The 25,081-nt window shown below is 39.7% G+C and overlaps 1 protein-coding gene across 17 annotated transcripts in view; it reads left to right on the plus strand.

Moving 5' to 3' along the window:
* The window catches only part of MSRA (methionine sulfoxide reductase A), a 547,769-nt gene that overhangs the window by 378,222 nt on the left and 144,466 nt on the right, over window positions 1–25,081 (plus strand). The window lies entirely within an intron of this gene.

Consider the following 25,081-nt stretch of genomic DNA (forward strand, 5'->3'; position numbering starts at 1 on the left):
GAGGAATCTCCATACTGTTTTCCACAGTGACTACACCAATTTGCAGTCCCACCAGCAGTGTTCAAGGGTCCCTTTCCTCACCGTCCTCTCCCACACTTGTTATTTCTTGTCTTTTTGATAATAGCCATTTTACTAGGTATTAGGTAATAGCTCATTGTGGTTTTGATGTACATTTCCCTAATAGTGATGTTGAGCATCTTTTAGTGTGCCTGTGGATCATCTGTATGTCTTCTTTGGAGAAACATCTATTGAGATCCTTTGCCCATTTTTTAATTGAGTTGTTTTGTTGTTGTTGAGTTGTATGAGTTCTTTAATATTTTGTATATTAACCCCTTACTAACCAGATATATGCATTGCAAATATCTTCTTTCATTCAGCAGGTTGCCTTTTCATTTTGGTGATTGTTTCCTTCTCTGTGCAGAAGCTTTGAGTTTGGTGTAGCCCCAGTAGTTTATTTTTGCTTTGTTTACTTTGCCTTTGGTGTCAGGTCCACAAAGATGTCATTGAGATCAATGTCAAGGACTTTACCACCTATGTTTTCTTCCAGGAATTTTATGGTCTCAGGTCTTATATTCAAGTGTTTAATCCATTTTGAGTTAATTTTTGTGTATGGTGTGAGATAGTGATCTACTTTTCTTCTTTTGCATGTGGCTGTCCTGTTTTCCCAACACTACCTGTTAAAGGAACCGTCCTTTCTCCATTGTGTGTTCGAGGCTCTTTTATTGTTGATTAATTGTCCATATATGTGTGAGTTTATTTCTGGGCTCTCAATCCTGTTCCATTAATTTGTATGTTTGTTTTTACGCTAATAACATACTGTTTGATTAGTACAGCTTTGCAGTATGGTTTGAAATCAGGGCGCATAATACCTCTAGTTTTGTTCTTCTTTCTCAAAATTGCTTTGTCTATTTAGGGTCTTTTGTGGTTCCATAGCAATGTTGGGATTATTTATTCTAGTTTTGTGAAGTATGCCATTGGAATTTTCATAGGGATTACATTATATCTGTATATTGCTTTGGGTAGAATGGACAGTTTTACAATATTAATTCTTTCAGTTCATTAGCACAGAATATCTTTTTATTTGTATTTTTTTCAATTCCTTACATCAGTATTTTATAGTTTTCAGTGTATAGTTCTTTCACCTGCTTGGTTAAATTTATTCATTGGTATTTTACTCTTTTTAATGCAATTATAAATGGGATTATTTTCTGAATTTCTCATTCTGTTGTTTAGTTATTAGTGTACAGGGATACCACAGGTTTCTGTATATTGATTTTTTTTTTTAAATTTTTTTTCAACGTTTTTATTTATTTTTGGGACAGAGAGAGACAGAGCATGAACGGGGGAGGGGCAGAGAGAGAGGGAGACACAGAATCGGAAACAGGCTCCAGGCTCTGAGCCATCAGCCCAGAGCCCGATGCGGGGCTCGAACTCACGGACCGCGAGATCGTGACCTGGCTGAAGTCGGACGCTCAACCGACTGCGCCACCCAGGCGCCCCTCTGTATATTGATTTTTTATCCTGAAATGTTCCTGAATTCATTTATTGGTTCATTTTTTGGTTTCTATCTGCAAATAATGACAGTTTTACTTCTTTCTTTCTGATTTAAATGCTTTTCTTTTCTCTTTTCTTTTCTTTTCTTTTCTTTTCTTTTCTAATTGCCGTGGCTAGAACTTTCAATACTATGTTAAATGAAAGTATAAGAATGGACATCCTTGTCTTATTCCTGTCCTTAGAGGAAAAGTTTTCAGCCTTTCACCAGTGAGTTTGTTAGCTGTAGGATTGTCACATATGCCCTTTATTATGTTGCGTTGCATTTTCTCTATACTCATTTTGTTAAGAGTTTTTATTGTAAATGGATGCTGAATTTTATCAAATGCCTTTTCTGCATCTCTCAAGATGATCACTGATTTTCATCTTTCATTTTGTGAATGTGATGTATCACATTGATTAATTTGCAGATATTGAACCATCCTTGCATCCCCAGAAATAAATCCCACTGGATTGTAGTCTATGATCCTTTTAGTGTATTGTTGGATTCAGTCTACTAATATTTTGTTAAGGAATTTTGCATCTATGTTCATCAAGGATATTGGCCTGTAATTTTCTTTGTTTCTTTTCTTTGGTGCTCTTGTCTTGTCTTGGTATCAGAGTAAAGCTGGTCTTATAAAATGTGTTTGGAAATTTTCCTTCCTTTTCAATTTTTTGGAAGAGCTTGAGAAGTATAAATATTAAATCTTCTTTGAATGTTTGGTAAAATTTGCCAGTGAAGCTGTCTGGTCCTAGACTTTTGTTTGTTTGGAATTTTTTTAATTACTATTTCAATTTCATTACTAGTAATTGGGCTATTCAGATTTTCAATTTCTTTATGATTGGAATCTTGGAAGATTGTATGATTTTAGGAATTTATCCATCTCTTCCTATTTGTCTAGTTTGTTGGCACATAATAGTTTCTAGTAGCCTCTTATGAACTTCTTTATTTATGTGATATCAGTTATAACTTCTGTTTCATTTCTGATTTTATTTATCTGAGTCCTCTCTCTTTTTCACTTAGTCTCACGAAAGGTTTGTCAATATTGTTTATCTTTTCAAAGAAGGATTAGTTTCACCTATCTTTCCTATTGTGTTTTTAGTCTGTTTCATTTATTTCTGCCCTGATCTTTATTATTTCCTTCCTTCTACTAATGGTGGGTTTCATTTGCTCTTTTTTTAGTTTCTTTAGCTATAAAAATTAGATTGTTTGAGATTCTTCTTGTTTCTTGAGGTAAGCCTACATTACCATGAACTTCCTTCTTAGAACTGCTTTTGCTGCAGCCCTTAGATTTTGGTGTGCTGTGTTTCCATTTTCAGCTGTCTCTAGGTATTTTTTAAAATTTTTCCTTTGATTTCTTGGATGTCCCATTGGTTTTTCAGTAGTATGTTGTTTAGTTTCCACATTTTTGTGGGTTTTCCCATTTTCTTGTAATTAATTTCTAGTTTCATGCCATTATGGTTGGAAAAGATCCCTGTTATTATTTCAGTTTTCTTGAATTTATTGAGACTTGTTTTGTGACTGAACATGTGATCTATCCTGGAGAATAGTCCATGTACACTTCAGAAGAATGTGCATTCTTTTTTGGAAGAAATATTCTATATTATATCATGTGCATATGATCTAATGTGTTATTTAAGGCCAATGTTGCCTGCTTAATTTTTTTGTCTGGATCCATTGATGAAAGTAGGATATTAAAGTCTCTTACTATTATTGTATTGCTTTCAATTTCTTTAAGTCTGTTCATATTTGCTTTATATATTTGGATGCTTCTATATTGGGTGCATACATATTTATAAATGTTATATCTTCTTGCTGGACTGACCCCTTTATCATTATGTAATGTCCTTCTTTGTCTTTATTACAGTTCTTAAAGTATGTTTCATTTTATATGAATGTAATTACCCCTGCTTTCATTTCATTTCCATTTGCATGGAATATCTATCTGTGACTCTTCACTTTCAGTCTATGTGTGTCCTTACTTCTGAAGTGAGTCTCTTGTATGCAGCATATAGATGAGTCTTGTTTCTGTTATCCATTCAGCTACTCTGCATTTTTTGATTGATGAAATTAGTCCATTTACATTCACAATAATTATTAATAAGGACGTACTGACTGTCCTTTTGTTAACTGTTTTCTGGCTGTCTTTATAGTTCCTCTCTGTTCTGTTCTTCTCTTTGTCCCTTCACTTGGGCATTGGTGGCTTTATTTGGTGTTATGTTTCGATTCCTTTCTCATTTTCTTTTGTGTGTAAGTTTTTTCCTTTGTGGTTGTGTTGAGGTTCATACCAAATATCCTATGTAAATAGCAGTCTGTTTTAAGTTTGATAGCTTAATTTTAAAAACATTTCAAAGCTTTACCTTTTTACTCCTCCCACCACACTTTGTTTTGATGACATATTTTACATCTTCTTATTTGCCATAGTAGTTAATTTTACTACTTTTGTCTTTTAATCTTTATGCTTGCTTTATAAGTGATTGAGCCACTACCTTTATTATATATTTGCCATTTCCAATGAGATTTTTTGACTTTCATACGTTTTCTTATTAATTAGTGCCATTTATATTTTTGCCTTAAGCAAGTCCCTGTAACATTTTTTGTAGGGCCAGTTTCATAGTGATGAACTGGCTTTTGCTTATCTAGAAAGCTATCAATCTCTTCTTCAATTCTGGGTAGAAAATTCTTAGGTGGACTTTTTAATTCCTTTCTATGCTTTGAAAATTCCATGCCACTCCTTTTTGGCCTGTAAAGTTTCTGCTACAAAATCTGGTGATAACTTCACGGGATTTCCCTTGCATATAAGAATTCTGTCTTTTCCTTTAATTTTCACCATTTTAATTATGTGTCTTGGTGTGGATCTCTTTGGGTGTATCTTCTTTGGAATTCCTTGTGCTTTATGAATGCAGGTATCTGATTTATTCTCCAGATTAGGGAAGTTTTCAGCCATTATTTTTTCAAATAATTTTTCTGGCCCTTTTTCTCTCTCTTCTCCTTTGGGGTCCCTACAATGTGAATGCTATTCTGCCTGATGCTGTCCCTAACATTCCAAAAGGATTTTTTTTTCCGAATTCTGTTTTCATTTTGCTGCTCTGTTTTGGTGAGTTTCCTTTCTTTGTCTTCCATCTTGGTTATTCATTCTTCTACTTCATCTATTCTGCTGTTGAACTCCTGTAGTGTTTTCTTTTTTTTTTTTTTTTTTTTAATTCAGTTACAACTTCCGTATGGTACTTTCTTAGATTTTGTATTTCTTTGTTGAAGTTCTCACTGTGTTCATCCATTCTCTTCCCAATTTGGTGAGAATCTTTATAATCATTGCTTTGAACTCTTTTTTTTTTTTTTCAACGTTTATTTATTTTTGGGACAGAGAGAGACACAGCATGAACGGGGGAGGGGCAGAGAGAGAGGGAGACACAGAATCGGAAACAGGCTCCAGGCTCTGAGCCATCAGCCCAGAGCCTGACGCGGGGCTCGAACTCCCGGACTGAGAGATCGTGACCTGGCTGAAGTCGGACGCTTAACCGACTGCGCCACCCAGGCGCCCCTGCTTTGAACTCTTTAACAGGTAGATTACTTTTCTCCATTTCCTTGAGTTTTTTCCTGTGTTCTTTTGTTTTGAACACAGTCCTTTGTCTCCTCATTTTGCCTACCTTTCTGTGTTTGTTTGGATATTCTAGATAAGTCAGCTACCTCTCTCAGTCTAAGAGAAGTAGCCTTATATAGGTGATGTTCTGTAGAGTCCAGAAGCAGAATCTCCCTCAGTCACTAGCAGCAGGTGCTCAATGGGTGTCACCTATGTAAGCTATGTGCACCTTTCTGTTGTGGTGGGTCACAGCTGTGGAGTGTTGGTGGGCAGGGCTGGGCCCCATCCTAGCTCTGAGGTGGGGCCATGACTGTTGGGGCATATTTGTGGGTTGAGCTAGTGCCAAGCCTGTCTGCACATCTATATGGAGTGTCCATGCAATGTTTCTTACAACAACTTACCAGCTTTGGTGCTTTTTTTTTTTTTTAATGTTTATTGATACGATAAGCCTAAAATAGCACTTTATTTTGTTTTTTATATCTTTGGTTGGCACTAAAGTTTCAACTTACTGTTGTTTTTAAGCCCTAAGTAAAGTTTTTTCTTGTACTTAGGAAAGCTCATCTTCTAATATGCAGAGAAGGTAGCTCACTGAAGGTCTTGTTAAGACATTAATTGAACTATAATGCATTTGCTTTGGACTGTATTTCTAAGTTGGTGGAATCCACATTGTTTGCAAGATCAAATTGTAGAATAAGAATACTCATTGAGAATGAGTAAGTGATACGATCAGATGAGTTTTGTTTTTAAGGAGTTTTCTGGAGGAAGAAATGTATTATTTTAGAAAATATAAAGAAAATAAAAATTACCTTTAATAATCATATTTTAGAACATTTTGATATATAAACTTTTGCTCCTTTCTCTGTGTGAATAAATACCTTAAACAATAGAATCTTAGTGTATGTTCAGTTTTTTAATATGTGTTTTCATAATCAATATTTCATGAGTATCTTTTCATAGCATTACATGCTATTTTCCCATATTATTTTTTGCTACATAGTTTCCACCGAATGGTCACATCATAATTTAGCCAATTCTATATTATTTGACATTTGTGTTGTTTCTAACTATTTATGATTGTAAACACTGCCATGATAAGCATAATTGTAGCAAAATCTTTTCATGTAGCCATGATTACTTCCTGAGGATAAGTTCCCACGAGGGGAATTGCTACATATATGGGCAGTGCAGACTTTTATAGCTTTTTATAGCTTTTTCACATGTATGTGTCAATAGCACCATTCCTTTCTGTACTATGCCACTTGTTGAGGATGGTAAGGAAGACTTTATTCAGTGGGGGCATGGTGATAGGTATAGGGGCCACTGCAGTGGGGTCGGGCAGTGGAGGGAAGATATTAGACTCAGCTTCAGCTATAGCATGGGCAAGTAGGAATTTATAGCCAAGGATCAGGGTGGAAGTCCCTGGATGGAAAGCTACTAAGGGGAAACATCAGAGTTAAGGGGATTCTGGCTAAACCAGCCTACCAGGATTCTTTGCTGGAGGCAAGCCAGTACAACTGGATATCATCTATGGGTGATGGGAGATGAGGACCATGATCAGATGTCAAGGGTGATCACATATTGACAGTGGGGGATTCTGGATAAAATGAAACAATACAGACGTGAACACAGAAGTCCAGAAGCCAGGCTTAGTTGAAAAAGAGTTTTGGGGAGTCTAAATAGAGTTTGATCAGTGAGAAAATCTGTGTCTTCACTTAGCATGTTCTATAGTAACTTCTTGTTTATTTTCCTCCCCATAAATCTGTATTTGTGTTAGGGAAAGACTGTATGTACCTTGTTCATCAACCTATAGCACCAAGTTGCCTGACCCCACCCCTCCCCAGCACCATCTCCCCCTGCCTAGCATCATTCCTGGCACAGAGCTAATGGCAACTTGCATGGAAGTGCTGAGTATTATTAGTACATGTTTGAAAAGAGACAGTGGATAAAGATGGATGGATAGGTAAGAGGGATAAAGTCATTGTCAGAGAATCTTGGGTTCTGGTACAAGCTTTGACACTGGTAGATGTGGGTTCTGCCAAACCAGCTGTCACTTTTTTGATGCTCAATTTCCTACCAAAAGCAAATGAGGTAATTTCAAAAGATAATCCGGCAGAGGGCATTTCCAGCTCAGCAAATATATGAGTCTTTGATTGTGACTCATGTGTAAGGGACAGAAAAATTCCGGCTTGGATGTTGTGCTGTGTTGAAGAAAAAGAAACTTCAATGAAGTTGGAGAAGTTGCCTAATAGATAAATTCCTTCAGAACATAAATGATAGCAGAAGGGCCTGGGCTGAAGCAGAAGAGTCATTCTTTGGGAAGTCATGCCATCAGTCTGACTCTTGGAAATAGGCAGCACCTAGCAGTCCTGGCTGGCTGGAGACCAGCCTCAGATTCCTGATAGGTACCTGCATAAGGCAGATGATTGGTGATGGACCCAGGTGGTGTATTCCAGAAGCAGGTTATGGTCAGAGGTCTAGCCAGGCAGAGGGACTGAGTCAGGGAGACCCAAAAGCCATGGGACTAGGATTCAAAGTGGAAATCCAATTTCTTAGAGATTTGGAAATGATAAGGGCTTGGCAAGGAACTGGAGTTCTATAGTCTTGGCAAAAGGAAAACTGGTATCTAATGCTAAGACTGAGATTTGAAGAAAGGGACTGTTCACAATGTTCAGGATGGGGCCAGCATCCCAGACCACTGAGCTGTTCACCTGAAGCTCCTCAGTTTATCTGGGGAGCTGGGATTAAGTGGCTCCAGCTATGAAGAAGGAGTGGTTAGAACCAGGAAATCTGGACATTCACTACTATTAACTCTTTAGTTGACAGTCTTATCTCTTAGTTTGCATCTAGATAGAGCCCAGAGCAGTCTGAATATCCTTTAAAACTGATCCCTATTGGAATTTTTAAAATGTTGTCTTCATCTTTTTATTGTAAAATTGAACAGATACAGAAAGCAATACTAAAATCTATAGCTTAGTGAATTTTTATAAGGCAAGCACTCTTGTTATCACAGAACTTTGCCAACCACCCTAAAAGCCCCTCTGTTTGTTCCATCACATTCCTACCCTTCTCTATCTTTGTAGTAATTAATTACTCTCTTGCATTTCTCTGTGGATTTGTCACCTAAGTTTGCAATCCTCTCTGCTATTTTTTAGCAGTTTAGGAGTTTTTGTCCATTGAAACAAACAAAAGATGTGTCTTTAAGTCTCTTTTAAAAGCTGCAGCATCTCCTCCATCCCTTTCTTTTCCTTATAGTTTTTCTATGGAAGGACCTAGGCTTTTTTTAATCTGTAGAATCCCACGAGCTTGCATACTTGTGGTGCATTTCAGCATATTCCTCTGTCTTTTGTACCTTCTGCACATTGGCAGCTGCATCCAGAGGCTTAATCAGACTTGGGTTCAATCTCTTTGGCAAAGGCAATGGTGTTTTTCATTAGGAAGCACATAATGTGTGATTTTTACTTTGTCATGTTAACACTCAGTGATGCTTAATGTCTAGATCCCCCACTTCACGGAAGGCTGCAAAATGGTGTAATTCTACTCCGTAATTTTGTTTTCATTTAATAGCTGGGATAATTTTTCAAGGAGAAGCTTCAATTTATCTATCATTTGGTTACCCAGTGGTACAATTCTTGTAGGAAAGGGAGAATAAATATTCAATGCATTTATATATCCAGTTTTTAAGATTTTAAATTAGGTTCCTGTCATCCTCAAAATGTAACCAATTAGTTCTTTTTAGATAGTATTATGAACTCATGGGTTTGCACATATTTGATGGGTTTCAATCCATTGCCAGTTGGAACTTCTTCAGTTGGCTCCTACGTCCTTTTTACATGACCTCAGGAAGTTACTGATCTTTCTTACTATCTTATATATGAAGACACTCCAGAATCCCATTGTGTATTTCCTTTCCCAGACCCAGAATTAACCATTTCTCCAAGAAGTCTGGTTTCTTGTAATGGGAAAAAGTATTTTAAGACTAAGTACTATAGATGCTCATTCTTACTGGGTTGGTCATTGTTTCTAGCTTTTTCATCAGATATAACATATACTTGTGTGTGTGTGTGTGTGTGTGTGTGTGTGTGTGTGTGTGTAATGTGTCTGGTCAAATACTTTGTGAGTTCAAACTATTTCAGACTCAGATCCAAAACAATAGTTTTTACTTAACTAATTTTATATTACATTTATATCTCCTTTATTCCAAGCCAAGAATCTTGGTTCTTAAAAACAGAATTAGAATTAGAATATCCCATAATTATTATAAAAGTCTCAGAATAACAATAATATAATAACAAGACTACCACCATAAATTATAATTACTGAAAACAGTTAAAACATTTTTATACTCATATTCTCTTTCCTCCCCCCAATTTTTAATAGTTGTATTGTATTTGTGTTACCAAATCATTTAGCCAAATCTGTCCCTTTTAACTGTCATTTAGGTTTTAGTTCTGAGCTGTATATTTAATGCTATTCTTAATATTGATGCCAATTTAGTTATTTTGGTTGCCTGAAGCTAAGTCTCTAGTAGATTCTTTAGTAAGAGTTCATATCATAGGACAATATTCTCTTGCTTGTTGATAACCATTTGTGTTCTTTATATGTGAAGTCAGTTTTGCTGGATATAAAATCCTTAGTGCACATTTTTTTCTTAACTATCATAAATATGAGTATTAAAAACATAAGAAAATAGTTTCTTCTGGCATAAAATACTGCTATCAAAAGCATGTGATAATCTAATTTTCTTTCCTTTATAAGTCATGTATTATAATGATATTTTATTTATCTTTGAAGTCTAGTAGTTTTACAATATAACGTCTAGATGGTGATCATTCTGGGTTGATAATATTAGATATGTGGTATATGCTCTTTCAATATGCAGTTTTGAATCTTTTAAAGAAAATTCAGGAAAATTGTCTTGATTCATACATTTTAGTATTTTTTTCTTCTCTTGCCTCAATTTTCTTCCTTAGAGACTGACTTCTATTCTCTACTGGCTTGATCTTCTTTTCCTATCTTCAGTATTTATCCCTTTCTAGAGATGCTTTTTATCTCTTTCTTTCTTTCTTTATTTTTTTTTTAATTTTTTTTTTTAATTTTTTTTTTAATTTTTTTTTTCAACATTTATTTTTGGGACAGAGAGAGACAGAGCATGAACAGGGGAGGGGCAGAGAGAGAGGGAGACACAGAATCAGAAACAGGCTCTAGGCTCTGAGCCATCAGCCCAGAGCCCGACGCGGGGCTCGAACTCACGGACCGCGAGATCGTGACCTGGCTGAAGTCGGACGCTTAACCGACTGCGCCACCCAGGCGCCCCATCTTTATTTTTTATTTAAAAACATTTTATTAATTTTATCTTCTGTTTCCCCCGTAGGCATCATTTATGTGTTAGCTTCTGTGTTCCATCTAGTTTAATTTTCACTTCTACAATTTTTTTTAATGTTATGTCAGATTTTGCAATCATTTTCTTAAGGCCTTTAGCTGATTTTGATATATTGCTACAATTGTGATAGTTTACTAAGCCCACCTTTCTTTTATGCCTTCGTTATCTGTAGGGATGATATTCGGCTCCTAATTCTTTTTCTTCCTTTCTTTCTTTCTTTCTTTCTTTCTTTCTTTCTTTCTTTCTTTCTTTCTTTCCTTCTTTTTTTCGTAATAGATTTATATAAAAGTCTACTTACATATACACTACCATAGGAAGATCCCTTTTTCCACTTCCCCTACTAAACTCCCCAAGAGGACGGTGACCTTAGGTGTGGGTTCTTTTGTAAAATGTGAATTTTTATGTGAATTTACTTATCCTGAATTTTTAGCAGGAAGATTGGTTTATTTGGCTTCCTAACTTAATGATGCTTCTTCTTCTGTTGTTTCACTTGGTGTCAAAAAAATATGGCAGCTTTCTTTTTAAGATTCCTGTTTCTGTTCCCCTCCTCTATTTTTATCTAGACTGCATCTTTCCTTTATCTCTGTAATTTCTACCTGATCATTTTTTATTCCACACTCAGCAGTGGAGCCCTGGAAGAGTTCATTGAATGTTCATAGGGACCGTGTGCTTCAGATCTTCTAATACAGGTCCTTAAATGCTTCTATGAGAGTGAGTGAAACTGCTCCTAGTTTTAGCCTGTGTTTTAAACTTTGCCATCTGTGCTTTCCAGTAAATTCCTGTTGGATATTTTGGTGTCTTGTTCTCAGGTCCATCAGATTCCCTGCTGTTTCCCTCTGCCTTCTCTAGCATAGATGTCCAATGATACACATCACATGTCTTGTAGCTATTGGTGGTTTTGACCATTGGCTTGTATTTTGGGGACTCATGGGGATACCTTGTCACCTAGTTTTGTTGTAAGTGTTGCCCATGCATTCTTGGTTTTGTATTTAGTTCCTCTGTATGTTTTTTTATATGAGGCAATGGGAGAATGTCACTGTATCTGTTCTCTTCCTAGAATATCCCATCAGGGTTTTGAGCTGGTAGAAGGCAGGACTCATTGTTGAATCTCTGACAGCAATGCTTCACACTGTCCTGTGTATAACATCAACTTGATAAATGTTTGTGGAGTGACATGAAACTGTCTACCTCTAGATTAGAACCCCAGTCTACACACAGTCCTTTTGCTAACTCATCCTATTTCCAAAGAGACTGGCTGTTCATTGGGGTGCCACGGACATAGGATCTGGCCCTGGTGTGAGTGGCCTCACCGTCTAGTGGGATGAGAGTGTCTCTGCTGCCTGCTACATGGAGATAATGAGTTGCAACTGTTGAATTGGCTTTTAGAGTTCACAGCCTGCCACTTTGAACCACAACCAGGATGGAAATAGTTGGGTAAGCTTGTGACTTCCAGTGCCTTTGTCTATTAAAGCACATTATATAGCAATAACTTATCTGCTTCTTTGCTAGGTCCCTAATTAAAGCTTTTTTCAACCCAATAAACAGCCTCACCCCAGCTAATAGAGTTGGACAACTCCTTGGTGACCTCTTCTTTTGTCCTCTCGGGCTCTGTGGCTCTGGGGTTAAGTTCCTGCCGCCTTCAGCAGGGCCACCCACTGAAACATTTAATGAGGAGAAGAGTATTGTTTCTTGGAGACATAATTACAAGAGACACTTAATGCAACCTTTTCTGAGATAACAGGCCTTTTGAAATGCAATGTGTTGGGGGAAGATTTAGCTCAGATCAGTGACTGTCTTAGCTATTATGAAATAAATTAATAATGCTGTGTTTTTGCCTTGGCCAAAAGGCTCTGGGGTCTGTCTCTAAAGTTTATTAGACTTTTGTTTGAGAGACTTGTACTTGGGACTTGGGTTCTAGATCTTTTATTTCAGCTCTTTAGGCTGTAACTTTAGTTTGGTGGACTTTTGAAATAGGTAACTTCCCCTTTGAATCTTCCATTATTATCAAGCACATAAGCCTATTTTTGTATCTTATTAGGATTCCTAAAGACTGGAAACTCTGGGTGTGAATAAAAATTACTGCTGGGAGACACATTTGAGATATTTGAGGACTCATATTTTCCTACCTTCTCAGGAACCTACCTGTCTCCCTCAAGTACATGTGAAAATTTTTCATTTGGATCTTAGCTTAGAGGTACTTGGGAAGCTGTCTACTTAAAGTAACCTAAGAAAATCACTTTGCCAATCAAGTAAACATGTCTTTTGTAATGTGAAAAATATTTCCCTAATTTATCTGTTTTAAAATTTCAACTTTTTAATATCACCCTGTCATCCCTCAAGGCAAAACCGTGTTTTCTTTTTCTCGTTTTTTCTTCCCACCGTCTTCCCTTCATTTCCTGGTAAGGGAAATAGTTTCCTTCGCACAAAATACATGGTTTGTCTTTCCTAGTTCATAGTTTCACTGTGTTTGAACCTCTTGTTTGTAGGGAAACAGAGGAGAAATCTTGGGCTTTCTTGGATTTGGAGTGAGAGGGCCTAGGGTTTCTATCCTGCTTTGTTCTAACTTGCTGCAAGCTAACTAACATCTCTGACTTGTAAGGTATAATAATCCCTGCATCATTTTGTTGATGTAGGATTAATGTGATAATATAAAGCATTTGGTGTGTGGTACAATGTAGATTCCCCATGAATAATTACCCTTAATTGGGAGCTCTCCTGCCAATGGAAACATGACCTCTCGCCAAAGAGAAACACTTTGTGATACTTGTTCTCATTCCCTCTGTCCCCTCTGGGTGGAGCTTCATCTCTTTCTTCTTCTGCACTGTTGAGGATGTGTCTCTCCATACAAATTTTCTATAGATACTAAAACAAATCAGAAATATCCATTCACAGTGATACTGTATGCAAAGAAATCAAAGCCAAAAATGTGGGTGTGGAATCTTTAACAATGTGGGTGGTGAGATGGGGGAAGGGGTCACTGTGACATCTCTTGCCTCCATTCCTATTTCTGAGTTTTTCATCCCTCAACTGTTATCTCTTCATATATGTGATGGGCTCTTTTCATAGACATGACTTCTAGCCAAGCAATCTCCTTAGAGTCCAGGTTCCACAGAAAAGCCTCCTCTCCCTCCTCCCCCACCATTGTCTCCCAGGGGGAAGGCAGTCTCAAATTTTACAAAATGTTGCTTGAGAGACTAGAAAATCAAGTTTATGCATGCTAGTCCTGATTTCTCTCCTGGCCTCGTGTCCCTTCTTTTTTCCTCCTTGTCAATTTTAAAAACACAGCACCCTCCACCAGTCTGTGCTGTCCTTGATATGCCCCACCTCTCCTGGCCCCCAGCTCTTTTGTTCTTCTGTCCCTGCCACTGCCCCCTCACCCCCACAGTACACTCAGCTTCATTGCTGCTTAAATGTCATTTTTGAAACAACAGAAGGACATGCTGTTTTTGCAGCATCTCAGAGAAAAAAAAATTTTTGATCCATTTGGTGTTAAGAGCACTTACAAGAAATATATTCAGGGACCCTCGCCAGCCTCTTTCAATGGTGTGGTTTGCATTTGATGGTTGGTGATAAAACAAGCACATTTTCCCCCCAGAAATGTCCATTCTCCTATCGTCTGTTTCCTTCTTCCTTTAGATTTCTTTGTCTTTGGGGTAGTTTTATATTTGAAGCACAGCAGCTCCCAATTTATTTTCAAGCTGGGGACCCATCTTGATTTCTCAGGATTTCAAACCAGGTTCTCAGGAATACTATGAGGGAACATGGCCAAGTCAGGTTTACTTCTCCAGGCCATAAGATGGAGGGAAAGTCTTGAGACACTTTGTCCCCACCGTGACCCATGAGGCCAATGTAGAGCATGAGAGGAATCTGTCAGACTCATGTGTCGGGCCCTCTCTTCCAAAAGGGAATAGTGAACCTTCTCAGAAAATGAGGAATTCGGAGCCCCCTTTGTTCTTTATCTGTCTTTCCTCCAGGCCCTACCGTGCTCCATCTGTGAGTCTGTATATTCACACTTTATTATTCCTCATAGACTGGAAAGTTCTTTAGGGTAGGATTCACATCTGAGTCATCTTCATGGCCTCCAGTGCCTAGAACCACACCTTGTAGATGCTACACATTTGCTGACAGGAAGAGAACCACACATAGTCACTCAGCTCAGTGTGTGAGGAGGAAGCAAAGAAAAGTACACACTTTCTCCAGACTTCTTCCTGGCAATGCTCTGTTGAAGAAGTGGTGCACGATACTTGTATTATTATTTTAAAACCCAGAGACCCTTTGCTCATTACTGAAGGTCCAGATGAGCAATTAAGTTATGAATTGGAAGTTTAATTAGCTTGTTTTTCTGGCCAAAACACCTGCATGCAATATAGTGACCGGGATTGTCCGTGCCATTTGGGTTATTCAATCATTAGGACTGTGGTGCTCTTAGTTAGGTTGTAATCCATGAACATCCAAGAGTGGGAGATTTGCTACTTTCCAGAATCATCAAAGCAAGCTCTTCAAGCCTTGAATATACCGTAGGATCCTTAATGCAAGAGTAGTTTGGGAGATATTGTTAGTCTCAAATTTTTACCTGATGGATCTCCATTCCAGTTCCTTTGCCAGGTCTCCTTCACCTCTGATACCCTAGGAAGACTATAGGGCACTTAGACACTCTCCTTCTAGCCTTCTGGCCATCAAACGAATTTGGAGGAAATAGGACATACCTCAATTTCCATGTGTGTGCACGCGTGTGCGTGCACACACACACACACACACACACACACACACCAAGAGTTCTTGTTCTAATGACTTGTTTTGACATTCCATTTGATGGGAGTTCTGACAATTTGAGGTTTGCAGCCTGAATGACCTTCTTTAAAAGGATACTGTGTCTTCACTGAATTTGAATAGACTTTCACTGGTGGGTGTGTCTGGGCAGAGTTCAGTCCCTCTAAGATGGGTATGCCAGATGTCATCTATACCACCTAGAATGTAATTGAAATGCATAGTAGACATTACCTCCCTCAGACTCTGTTTTGGGAAATTCCCTGGATGTAGAAATACTAGAGTTGTCCATTTCATGTGTGTAGGTCTTTCCTAAACTGTGAATCTTTCCTTCTTGACATATCATTAATTGATCCTGTCTTAAAAATCAGCTCAGAGGTGGGCTTCTTTTGTAACATCGCTCTTGGTGCCTCTCTGTTGAAGAACATGTTTGAGGTTCTCTTTATCAGCTTTTTCCTCACCTTTGGATTCCTCGTTGAGGCTGAGCTTTGCTAAACAGACAGCTATAGAGCAAAATTAGAATCTTTTTGCTGGACTGACTTCTAAGGGTCTTCCTGGTTTTCTAAGAAGCAACCAAAAAAAAAAAAAAAACAAGAAAGAAAAAAGAAAAGACAAGACAGAAAGAAAGAAGAAAAAGTAGAGACTGGAAGAAGCAAACTTTCAGCTAATTATCATCTTTTTTTCCCCTCTGAGCTCAGAGTACTGTTCTTAATTTCCTGACCAGCTTGTGCCCCTCCCCCGCTCCCTCCGAGCATCTGTGGTGGTTTCAAATTGAACTGCATACCTGCTGCTCTGAATTTCCAACATACCATACCAGTTGGTTTGCCAAACAGTGAACTGCCAGCCATCTGCCATCCAAAGTCAGAATTTACATTGTTTCATCTTAAAATAACGCCTCCGGAATAGCAAGCCACTCTATGCATCAGGTTTTAAAATTGACAATCAGCCAGAATTAAAAACAAATACCAAATGGGCATAAAAAAAGAACATGGGGCGGGTTGGGGGGGGGGGCTGGCATTTGACGGAGAGTTTATTTTTCAGCATTTTTACCTGATTTTCCACCAAAATAGCCATGCCATTTAATTTTATCTGCAACAGCAGGAACTACTTACAGACTGAGAACATTAACTTTTTACTTGCCTGGCTCTAGATAGAAGAGGATTAGGACTAGGGGCTGGAGCAGTGGCCCTGGTCTCAGGGAGAACAGATGCCTTTATAATCTCTGGCTGAAGGGAAGGGAGACCTGTCTTACCCTCTTCTTGTCAGGCTTCCTGTTTGCTCAGATGAGAAAGCTGAGCTGCACGAAGGTGGGATGCCTGGTCCGAGGTCACATGCTACTTAACGGAAGGATGAAGTCATAAACCCAGAACTCCTGGCTCCCAGGCATACATAGCCTTCTGCCACCTCCTCCCCACCCCCATCTCAACTAGTCATTATGGATGTGGGAGACCCTCCATCACCCATTAGTTCTTAAGTGACTATAGCAGCCTTTCCTGACTTATTCCCCTGCTGCTTCAGGACAGACAGAAGGGATTTCTACAGGGTTTGGAGAACACCTGGGGACCTGTGATGTTGGCCCTGTGGAAAAGCAACCATTGAATCTGGATGACTTTCCAGAGCAGATGGGCTCAAAGGAGATTTTTTTTTTCCAAGAGAAAAAGAGAAGAGATTTCATGTTTCTTTTAAGGAAGCTGTTCCAGGCGAAGGCAGCTTGGGGAGAAGTGTGAAGTTATGAGTGGGCAGAGGAAGCAAAGGGCTCTAAATTTATACCAAAGCCACCTGCCTACAGTTTGGCACCCTGTGCCATGGGCATGCCAGCCTGAGCTGAAAAGATGCAAGGAATGTTTATACCTGACCCTGGGCTGAACAGGGCACTGGGTGATGTCTGAGCCAGGCCTTGCAAGCCTCTTTGGAATTCTGCTTGAGCTAATGGTGGAGACGGTGGCAGGCATCACCTCCATATGGACTTAGACATTCTGGGATCTAGGCAAGCTGCCTTTCAGTCTAGGTCTTAATGTGAGTGTCAGAGATGGGAACTGAGGTCGCAGTGCTAGTTAGGTTTGGTTTTTGGCCAGATGGTGGCATCTCCTAGAAGCTTCTCTCAACCCCAGCTAGACCCAAGGTCCCATCTTCCATGCTCCCATAGCCCCTTGCCCAAAGCTCTGACTTATCTACCCCACCAGCCATTCTTCATTTCTGGGACTGTACGTCTTTCCTGTAGATCCCTTGTAGTCAGAACTTCTGACTCTGAGCACCACTAGTATTTGCTGAACTCATGCTCACTTAATGAATGAGTGGATCAATGAGTTGCTGAGATAATACAGAATGAAATTGGTTGTATTGACCTCTGAACACAGCCCCACTGTACTTCATCTGTGAAAGCTGCTTTCAATTTACTTGAACTCCTGATTTTGTTGTGTTGCAATTAGCATTACTGGTATTAGCTACAAGTCACTGAGAGTATACTCATGGCCATCCACTGTACCTTATGTATGTTCTTATCCAATATGATTTAATTCCATTTATTAATAATAACCCTATAAGGTCACTGCTGTCATTATAGAGATGAGCCAACCGAGGAACAGAGGTGTTAATTTTCCCCACGTCACACCTCAAGTAGGTATCAGAGGCAGATTGGAACCCAGGAGCCCAAGAGACCTCCTTATAGATGAACCCCATTGCTCTGTATCTGGCATTGATTAGGCCCCTTTGTGCTTCTGCACACTGGAGTATTGTTTCTAGTACTTTGACACCTGATATGCCCTGACACCCATAGCACACTTGGAAGAGGGAACCTAAGAGGAAAGGGGCCTTGTGAGGAAGGCTTAAGAAAGCAATTCTGTTTTGCTTGAGAAGAAAACAATGAAGTAAGATATGAAGGTTGCATTGAAGATTCTGATAGGCTGTCCTTGGAAGAGAGAAAGGATGTGCTCACTTACTCTGGTGCTCACTTACAAGGAGAGGACTTGGGGGTGAGAGGCAGATGTTGGCTCATCAGAAAGAATTTCCAAGTGAATGGAGCAGCGTATTAGTAGACTTCCCTTCCCTAGAAAGGAGTGAATGCCCCACACAATAAAGTTAGGCAACAGCTGTTGACCATTTGTCGTGAAGCCATAGAAAGGTCCTTTACTGATATGGAGCTTTGTACAAGTGTGTTAAAATGTCCATTCCAACTCCAAAATTCCTCAGTTGTGTATTCTTAGTTTAGTACAATGGTGAAACATGATACAACGGTTATTATGATAATATAACACTGGTGATTATGATGATACATTTTTGAAACTTAAAATACTCTCAACTCATTTGTACATAATGGGTCAATTTTAGGCCTCCTTTCCTTCCCCTGCCCTGAAAATCTGATCAGAAGAATCCCACTTTTCAAAAGACTGAGAAGTTAAAACCAAGATCAAATGCAACACTATCATTTTACTTCCTAAAACGTATTTTCCTTTGCAAAATTGGAAGATGAACGAGTGGCCCCTCCTGGGACTGTAGATGTTGATCTGCCTGAGTCCTGGAGGGAAGGCTGCAGACAACGCTCAGGAGAGGGGCTGAAGAGGGTACCACTTAGGGCCAAAGCTGCTGTAACAAGGTCTTGCCCATGATTGCCTCTAGTGATGGAAACCTCTAGATGTGAGTTTAAAACCCTCTACCTATCTGTACAAATGCTATTTGCAAGATGTACTGTTTTGTGATAAAAGATAAAAGCTCTTTTATAAAGCAGTTGTGAAACAGTTTGTACCTGACCCTGAGTTAGAGTCGTTACTAAGGGAACCACAAAGAGAGAGAGAGATGATATTTAAATGAACCAACAGCTCCAAATTCCCCTGGGCAGGAGGGGTGTTTCTCCCCTAAGAAAAGAGTGAAACATCACTTTCTTCCATGTAGTGAAAGGATTTGTGGTGTTTGCTGCCCACGGGCGCTTGTACCTGTCTGTTACTGCTTTTCCCTTCTGCCTGGGAGATGGGCCAGGCAAGTCTGAAGGGCTGTAGAGCTGATGGAATAGCCAGAGAAACAAAGCAAAACTTCCCCTCAGGTTGCGTCTAAGAACTAAGTAAGAAAATGGAATTCTTATACTTACGGGGGCACAGCTGTGCTATCAAGAGAAGATGTCCCACAGGTGTGTTGAAGCAAAGAGCATGAAGTTCAGAAGCTAAAGGAGTGAGTGTCAGAATACAAGTTTAGGATTTGTAGTGAGTTTGAGATAAACTCTGCATTCAGTTCTGGAGGACAAAAAATTATATTAATTAGTAACTGAGTAAGGATGAATAGTTGATGTCAAGTTTATAATGGTTTGATACTACTTCATATTAAGTATTACAAACTAAAGTGGTCTTTTCGATACTGTTAAAATGTGGCTCTTTTCATAAAGAGCTTTTTTCCTTTTTTTTTTTTTTTTTTTTTTTTTTTTAAGGAAGAAAAATAAGTTCTCCCTCTCAGGTAAGAAAGCATCTTTTGTAGACAAAATCTTATTTGAATACAGCAAGACTATAACACTACTGCCACCTAATGGGGGAGTGCCTTAATTGCAGACCAAGTACCTAAAGAAATGTGCAGACACTAAAATTTCAAGAGTAAATGTAATTTTAGCAGACCAAATACCACTTATGGAGACTGGTCCTACATACAGTATATAAATTACTTCCAGACACAATTAATATAGGGTCATATTTTGACCTTTTCTTGCCTTTGACTTGTACTTTCTGCTTTACAAGTCCATCTGAAATGTAGGCAATATAGGAATTTGAGGAATTTAGAAGAATTATAGGAATTTATGGTATATCAAAATTTGACTTTAGAATGAAAGCTTCTGTTAAAAGTGAAGTGTAGAATAAAATAAGTATTAAATTGTGCTAAGTAATGGTTTTCAATGGTCATTCTATTTATGCATTGTCAATAGCTCAATAATTTCTTTAACTTAGTTAGGGCCAATTAATCACAAAACTGCTTTTTAAAACACTTATGGGAAGAAAAATACATATGTGAGAATTATGCATCATATTTCCAGGTTTAAAATCGTCCTTATATAATTCATAGTAGATAAAAAGGGAAGACAGCCATTCACCCATTCTCCTATGTGATTATGAAACCATGAATTCATAACTGAAGTATCCACACATGCAAAGTGCCAAAATATAATCCTTGATGGAAACCCAGCACATACATTCAATTCTTGTTGATGAGGAAACATGTTGAGTCCCCAGTAAGAGTAGATAAGGTCTTAAACTTGTGTTAACTGTTTTTGCTTTCTGGTTTAATAATAACCAACATTTTGCAGCTGCAGAATATTTTCATGTGTTGTTTTCATGGTCTCAACAACTAGATAATTAGTACCTTTGTTTTACTGCTGAGGAAACCGTTACGTTTCTAGAAATGAAATGACTTGCCCAAGATCACATAGTAAGTGGCAAAGGTGGGATATAAATCTAGATTTTCTGGCTCTAAATTTCATGCTCCTTCTGTTATATGGCAGTGTTTCCTAAGAGAAGTGAAGATGTGTTCCTCAAGATAGAAATCTTTGGTTTTGTTACATATGGTGGCATAGCATTCGTGTGTTGAGAAATAGCAAGATAGGCAAAGAATCATTCAATGTCTGAGGCTTCTAAGGAAAGAGATTTCACATTGAAACCATTAGAAATACTCTTCTTTAATGAGATATCAGTTATCATTAATTCATGTATTCATCCAACAGTAATTACTGTTAAGAAGAGAAACCACACCACCTACCCTGTCAGCACTGAGAATGAAGGCCTGGCTATAGCCTGAAGGGGCCCATATTTTAGTGACTTGTAAATGCCTCTCCCTTGTTGTAAACACTTTTTCTCTTCTTCACTTACCAGTCCATGTTGGGAAGGGAAAAATATCAGTCCCCTGTCCAAGATCGAGTTGGGACTCTCCATATCTTCTCCAGTCCATGTTATGTACCCAGAATATCAGAGGAATGTCATTGCGTGTCACAGTGAACAACAAGAAGGAAAATGTGCTTTGTTAAAAATGCCTTTGGTTTTTACTTGTGAGGTCTTGTGGGTCAGCCTATGGATTGGCACGTGGATCTATTCTCCTGCAAAATGAGCCAAGCAGTGTGGGAACATTTTCTTGAGCAAATACGTGGCCAGGAGAGAATTAAAGGTTCTGGCATTTTGTTCTGGGATGTACCAACACACACACGTGTGTGCACACTCACCGGCTAGTCATTAGAAAATGTATCTTAAGTATGATCCAAGGTTCCTCTCCATAATTCCAATCGTTTCCTGACTTTACACCTCCTAAAAATGAGGATTACTTGTTCACCATCCTAATGCTGCTCTAACTGGGGACTTCATAATCATCTGGGGATGTTTTCAGGCCATACACGGCCCCTGTACCCTCTCTGCAACCCCGGCTGAGAAACAGAGCTCTCTGTGTCATGATCAGTGGCTGATAAAAACTTAATTCATTGGTTCTTTTTAGGGTATATTATTTTGGGACAAGATCAGGAGGGAGATAAATACCAGAAGGCACTTGAAAGTCAGAAAGGAAGTAATTTGCCATGTAAGCCGTTAGAGGTGGTGCAGATTTAAGACTGGGGAAGCACATACATTATGGAGGACATCTGCTTCGGTGGACTGTCCTCCATGTTGGACACAGGAAGAATGTCATTAGCCCCCAAAGCTCTCTGCTGGCCCTCACCTCATTCCCCAGTTTCCCTGACCCGACATGTGATGAATGCAGCATTGGCACAAGACGTCCCCCAGATGGCCCCTACGCTTTGGGAGTGACATAATTGTTTGTGTCTTGTTCTCAGCTTTTTGCCTGAACAAACTAAACAGCAGGAAGGAGATATATTCCTACCAGTTGGGAAGGGAGAAAAGGAGATTGGTCCCCTGGCCATGATAGAGTTTGGGCGCCCCAACATGACACGTAAAGCTGTACACAATTTGCCAGGCTACCTTTTCTCTGCCAACCCCCATGAGCTTCTTTGTTCCCTTTGATACCTCTGCACATGGGGTTTCCTCTGCTTTGGGAGGGCTCTGTGAGCTGTTCTCATCCAGGCAATGGGTCCTACCACCTTTCACCTCCAGCTCTGCTTGGGGCTTTCTCACTGGGTGTCATTGGCCCTGCTGGGCAGCCGCTGCCATATGAGCCAGAGGGGTCCAATTAGGAATTAAGAAATAGACTATTACAATCACAGGCCTCATTGAGCTGAAAGTGTTTGGAGTAATTTTCCAAGTGAACTCCACAGAGATTATCGTCACCACGCTTGCAAATAAGATAAACAGATTCCTTAGACATTTGTAGTGCTTTGCAGCTATAACATGCTTGTACATATACCACTATTTTTTTGCTCCCTGCAGTAACATTATGAGGTAAGTAGAGCAAGTGCTATTTTCCCTATTTCTAGATAACTAAACTGAATCCCAGAGAACTGACTTAGACATCCACCGGGTTCTTAGTGACAGAAATGATCCAGTCGACATGAATCTACCCCCACCTCCCTCTCTCTGGATGTGAACAAAGGGAGCAAACCTACAATTAGACAAAGCTAAGGTATGAAAAACCGTAACGAATATCACTGAACGATATGAGACAGACTATAGGTGCTATGGGAATTTGTAAGAGAAGGTTGGAATAGGCAGGAAATAATAATTAAAATAATAGCTGCCATTTATGAGGGTTTAAAAGTTGAGGTAGACAACTAAAACTGGCTTAGACTCCTTTAAAATTAAAACTGGGAATGCCTATAAAGGTTTAACTGTGTGCCAAGCACTGTGCTAAGTGCACGTTTGCAAGCACGATCTTATTTAGCAGCCCGCATCCAGTCCATGAGGCACTTACTATTGTCATTTTCCAAATAGTAGACGGAGGACTGGAAAGGTTAGGTAAATTGTCCACAATTAGCTGGTTAGCTGGAGCTGGGTACAAAGCTGGGCCTACCTGACTGTGCTGACACGGCTCTGTGCTGCTGCCTTGGTGGGCTTCATGGATGAAGCAGGGCAGGACCTGGCCCTTGGCTGAAATCAAGTTAGGTTTTTCTGGGGAGAGGAGGCAGGGTGCTCCAGGAAGGAAGCCAGTAGAACAGGAGGCACAGGGACAAGACATATGCGGTTTATGGAACTCTGGGGACACCAGGAGAGAAGGCAGATGTCAAGGGGCTGTGGGGATCAAGTGGGAAGCAGTGAGAATGGGTCAGATCATGATGGGCCCTCATAGTCAGATGGAGGAGTGTGGCCCTGATGGGATACTGGAGGCTATGGAGAGTTTTGAGCAGGTACAGGGCATGAGGAGGGGTGTATCTAAGGGCCACTGAAGTGCAGCCTTGGCTGTGGATCAGTCTTGTGGCCAATGGCTTTCAGAATCCATAGAAAGACCGAGGGCCAGACCTGAGGGCAGGTGTGTGACTCCTGCCACCTTAGCATCCTTGGCCGTGGTATTTGCCCTCCCCCAGCACACCGCACACCCTGTTCCTGGCTTATCTGCAAACACAGGGAACAGCAGTGGAGATGTTTCCCCTGCTATTAGGCTGATTGATGGAGAAGTCAAGCCTCCTTCTGTTCAGTGCGGGTGAGCTGATGGGCTTTTGTTCTCTAGGCCAAATTCCTAGGATCCTTTTGGTCCCAGAACACTTTGCCTGTGGAGTTTGTGATAAGAAAGTGCAGAAGTGATCTCACAGAATTGAATTTGGGGATTACGGATAGGTATAGTATAGGAGGAAGTAACAATTCTTCCAACTCCAGGGCCTTTGTGGTATGGGATCGGCTGGCTGCCTCAGGGGAAGTGGGGAGACCCCGACATCTTTGCTGGTCTGTGTTAGACATGAAATAAAAGCAACTGCTAATGTGCAATCCTGTGCTCCAGGACCCAGACTGGGTGCTTTACATATATGTCTTATAGAACTCTATGACGAAGGTCTTACAAGTCCAGTTTACTAGATTAAGTCTCGGAAATATTAAATCACTTGCCTCAGGTCTTATAGCTGGTAAATGACAAGTGAAAGTACAATGTAGGTCTTTCTGTGCCCTTCCCACTGTACATTGGCAGGAAGAGGATCACGGAGATGTAGCTGGCTGGGTCAGCGGTCTTTGCTTGGAAACATTCAGAGACCTTAACCATTTAGTTGGTGTTTCTCCCTCAATTTTATCTTTGAGATTTCTTGTATATTTGAACAGACAAAAGACTTTTAGAAATTGGTTTGTACAGACACATATCTGCTCCTCCACTTTCTGCTATTTCCTCTCTTTCTGATATCTTCCCGCCTCACCCTCCACAATAAATTTAGAAAAAATTAACTAGCTGGGGCACCTGGGTGGTTCAGTCAGTTAAGCATCCAACATTGGCCCAGGTCATGATCTCATGGCTCGTGAGTTCAAGCCCCGTGTCAGGTTCTGTGCTGACAGCTCAGAGCCTGGAACCTGCTTCAGATTCTGTCTCTGTCTCTCTCTGCCCCTCCCCTGCCCACGTACTGTCTCTTTCTCTCTCTCTTTCAAATATAAATAAACATTAAAAAATATTTTGAAAGGACAAAAATAAGGCTAGCATCAGCTCTGTAGCAATCTGACTTACTGTTAGAGTTAACCCAATCAGGAGTTACTGGTATGCACACCACATGTGGTCATGTGGGGTGGGTCTTTGGCCCTAGAGGTGGGTGAAAAGCTCTATCTCTGGGGCACTACCGCATATGACTTTATATGCTTGTGTGTTTCTCTGAATGCCTCAATTGGATGGTGTTTTGTGGAGCCAGAGATTCTGTGGGTGCCTCAATAGGAACAGGACGTGTTTGGGGAAGTAGAGACTGAGGGCAGGGCGCACATCCTTAACAGCCGAATAGCAGCAGGGAGTCAGGATT

The sequence above is a fragment of the Leopardus geoffroyi genome, chromosome B1, assembly GCF_018350155.1.
Source record: "Leopardus geoffroyi isolate Oge1 chromosome B1, O.geoffroyi_Oge1_pat1.0, whole genome shotgun sequence".
Classification (NCBI taxonomy): Eukaryota; Metazoa; Chordata; class Mammalia; order Carnivora; family Felidae; genus Leopardus; species Leopardus geoffroyi.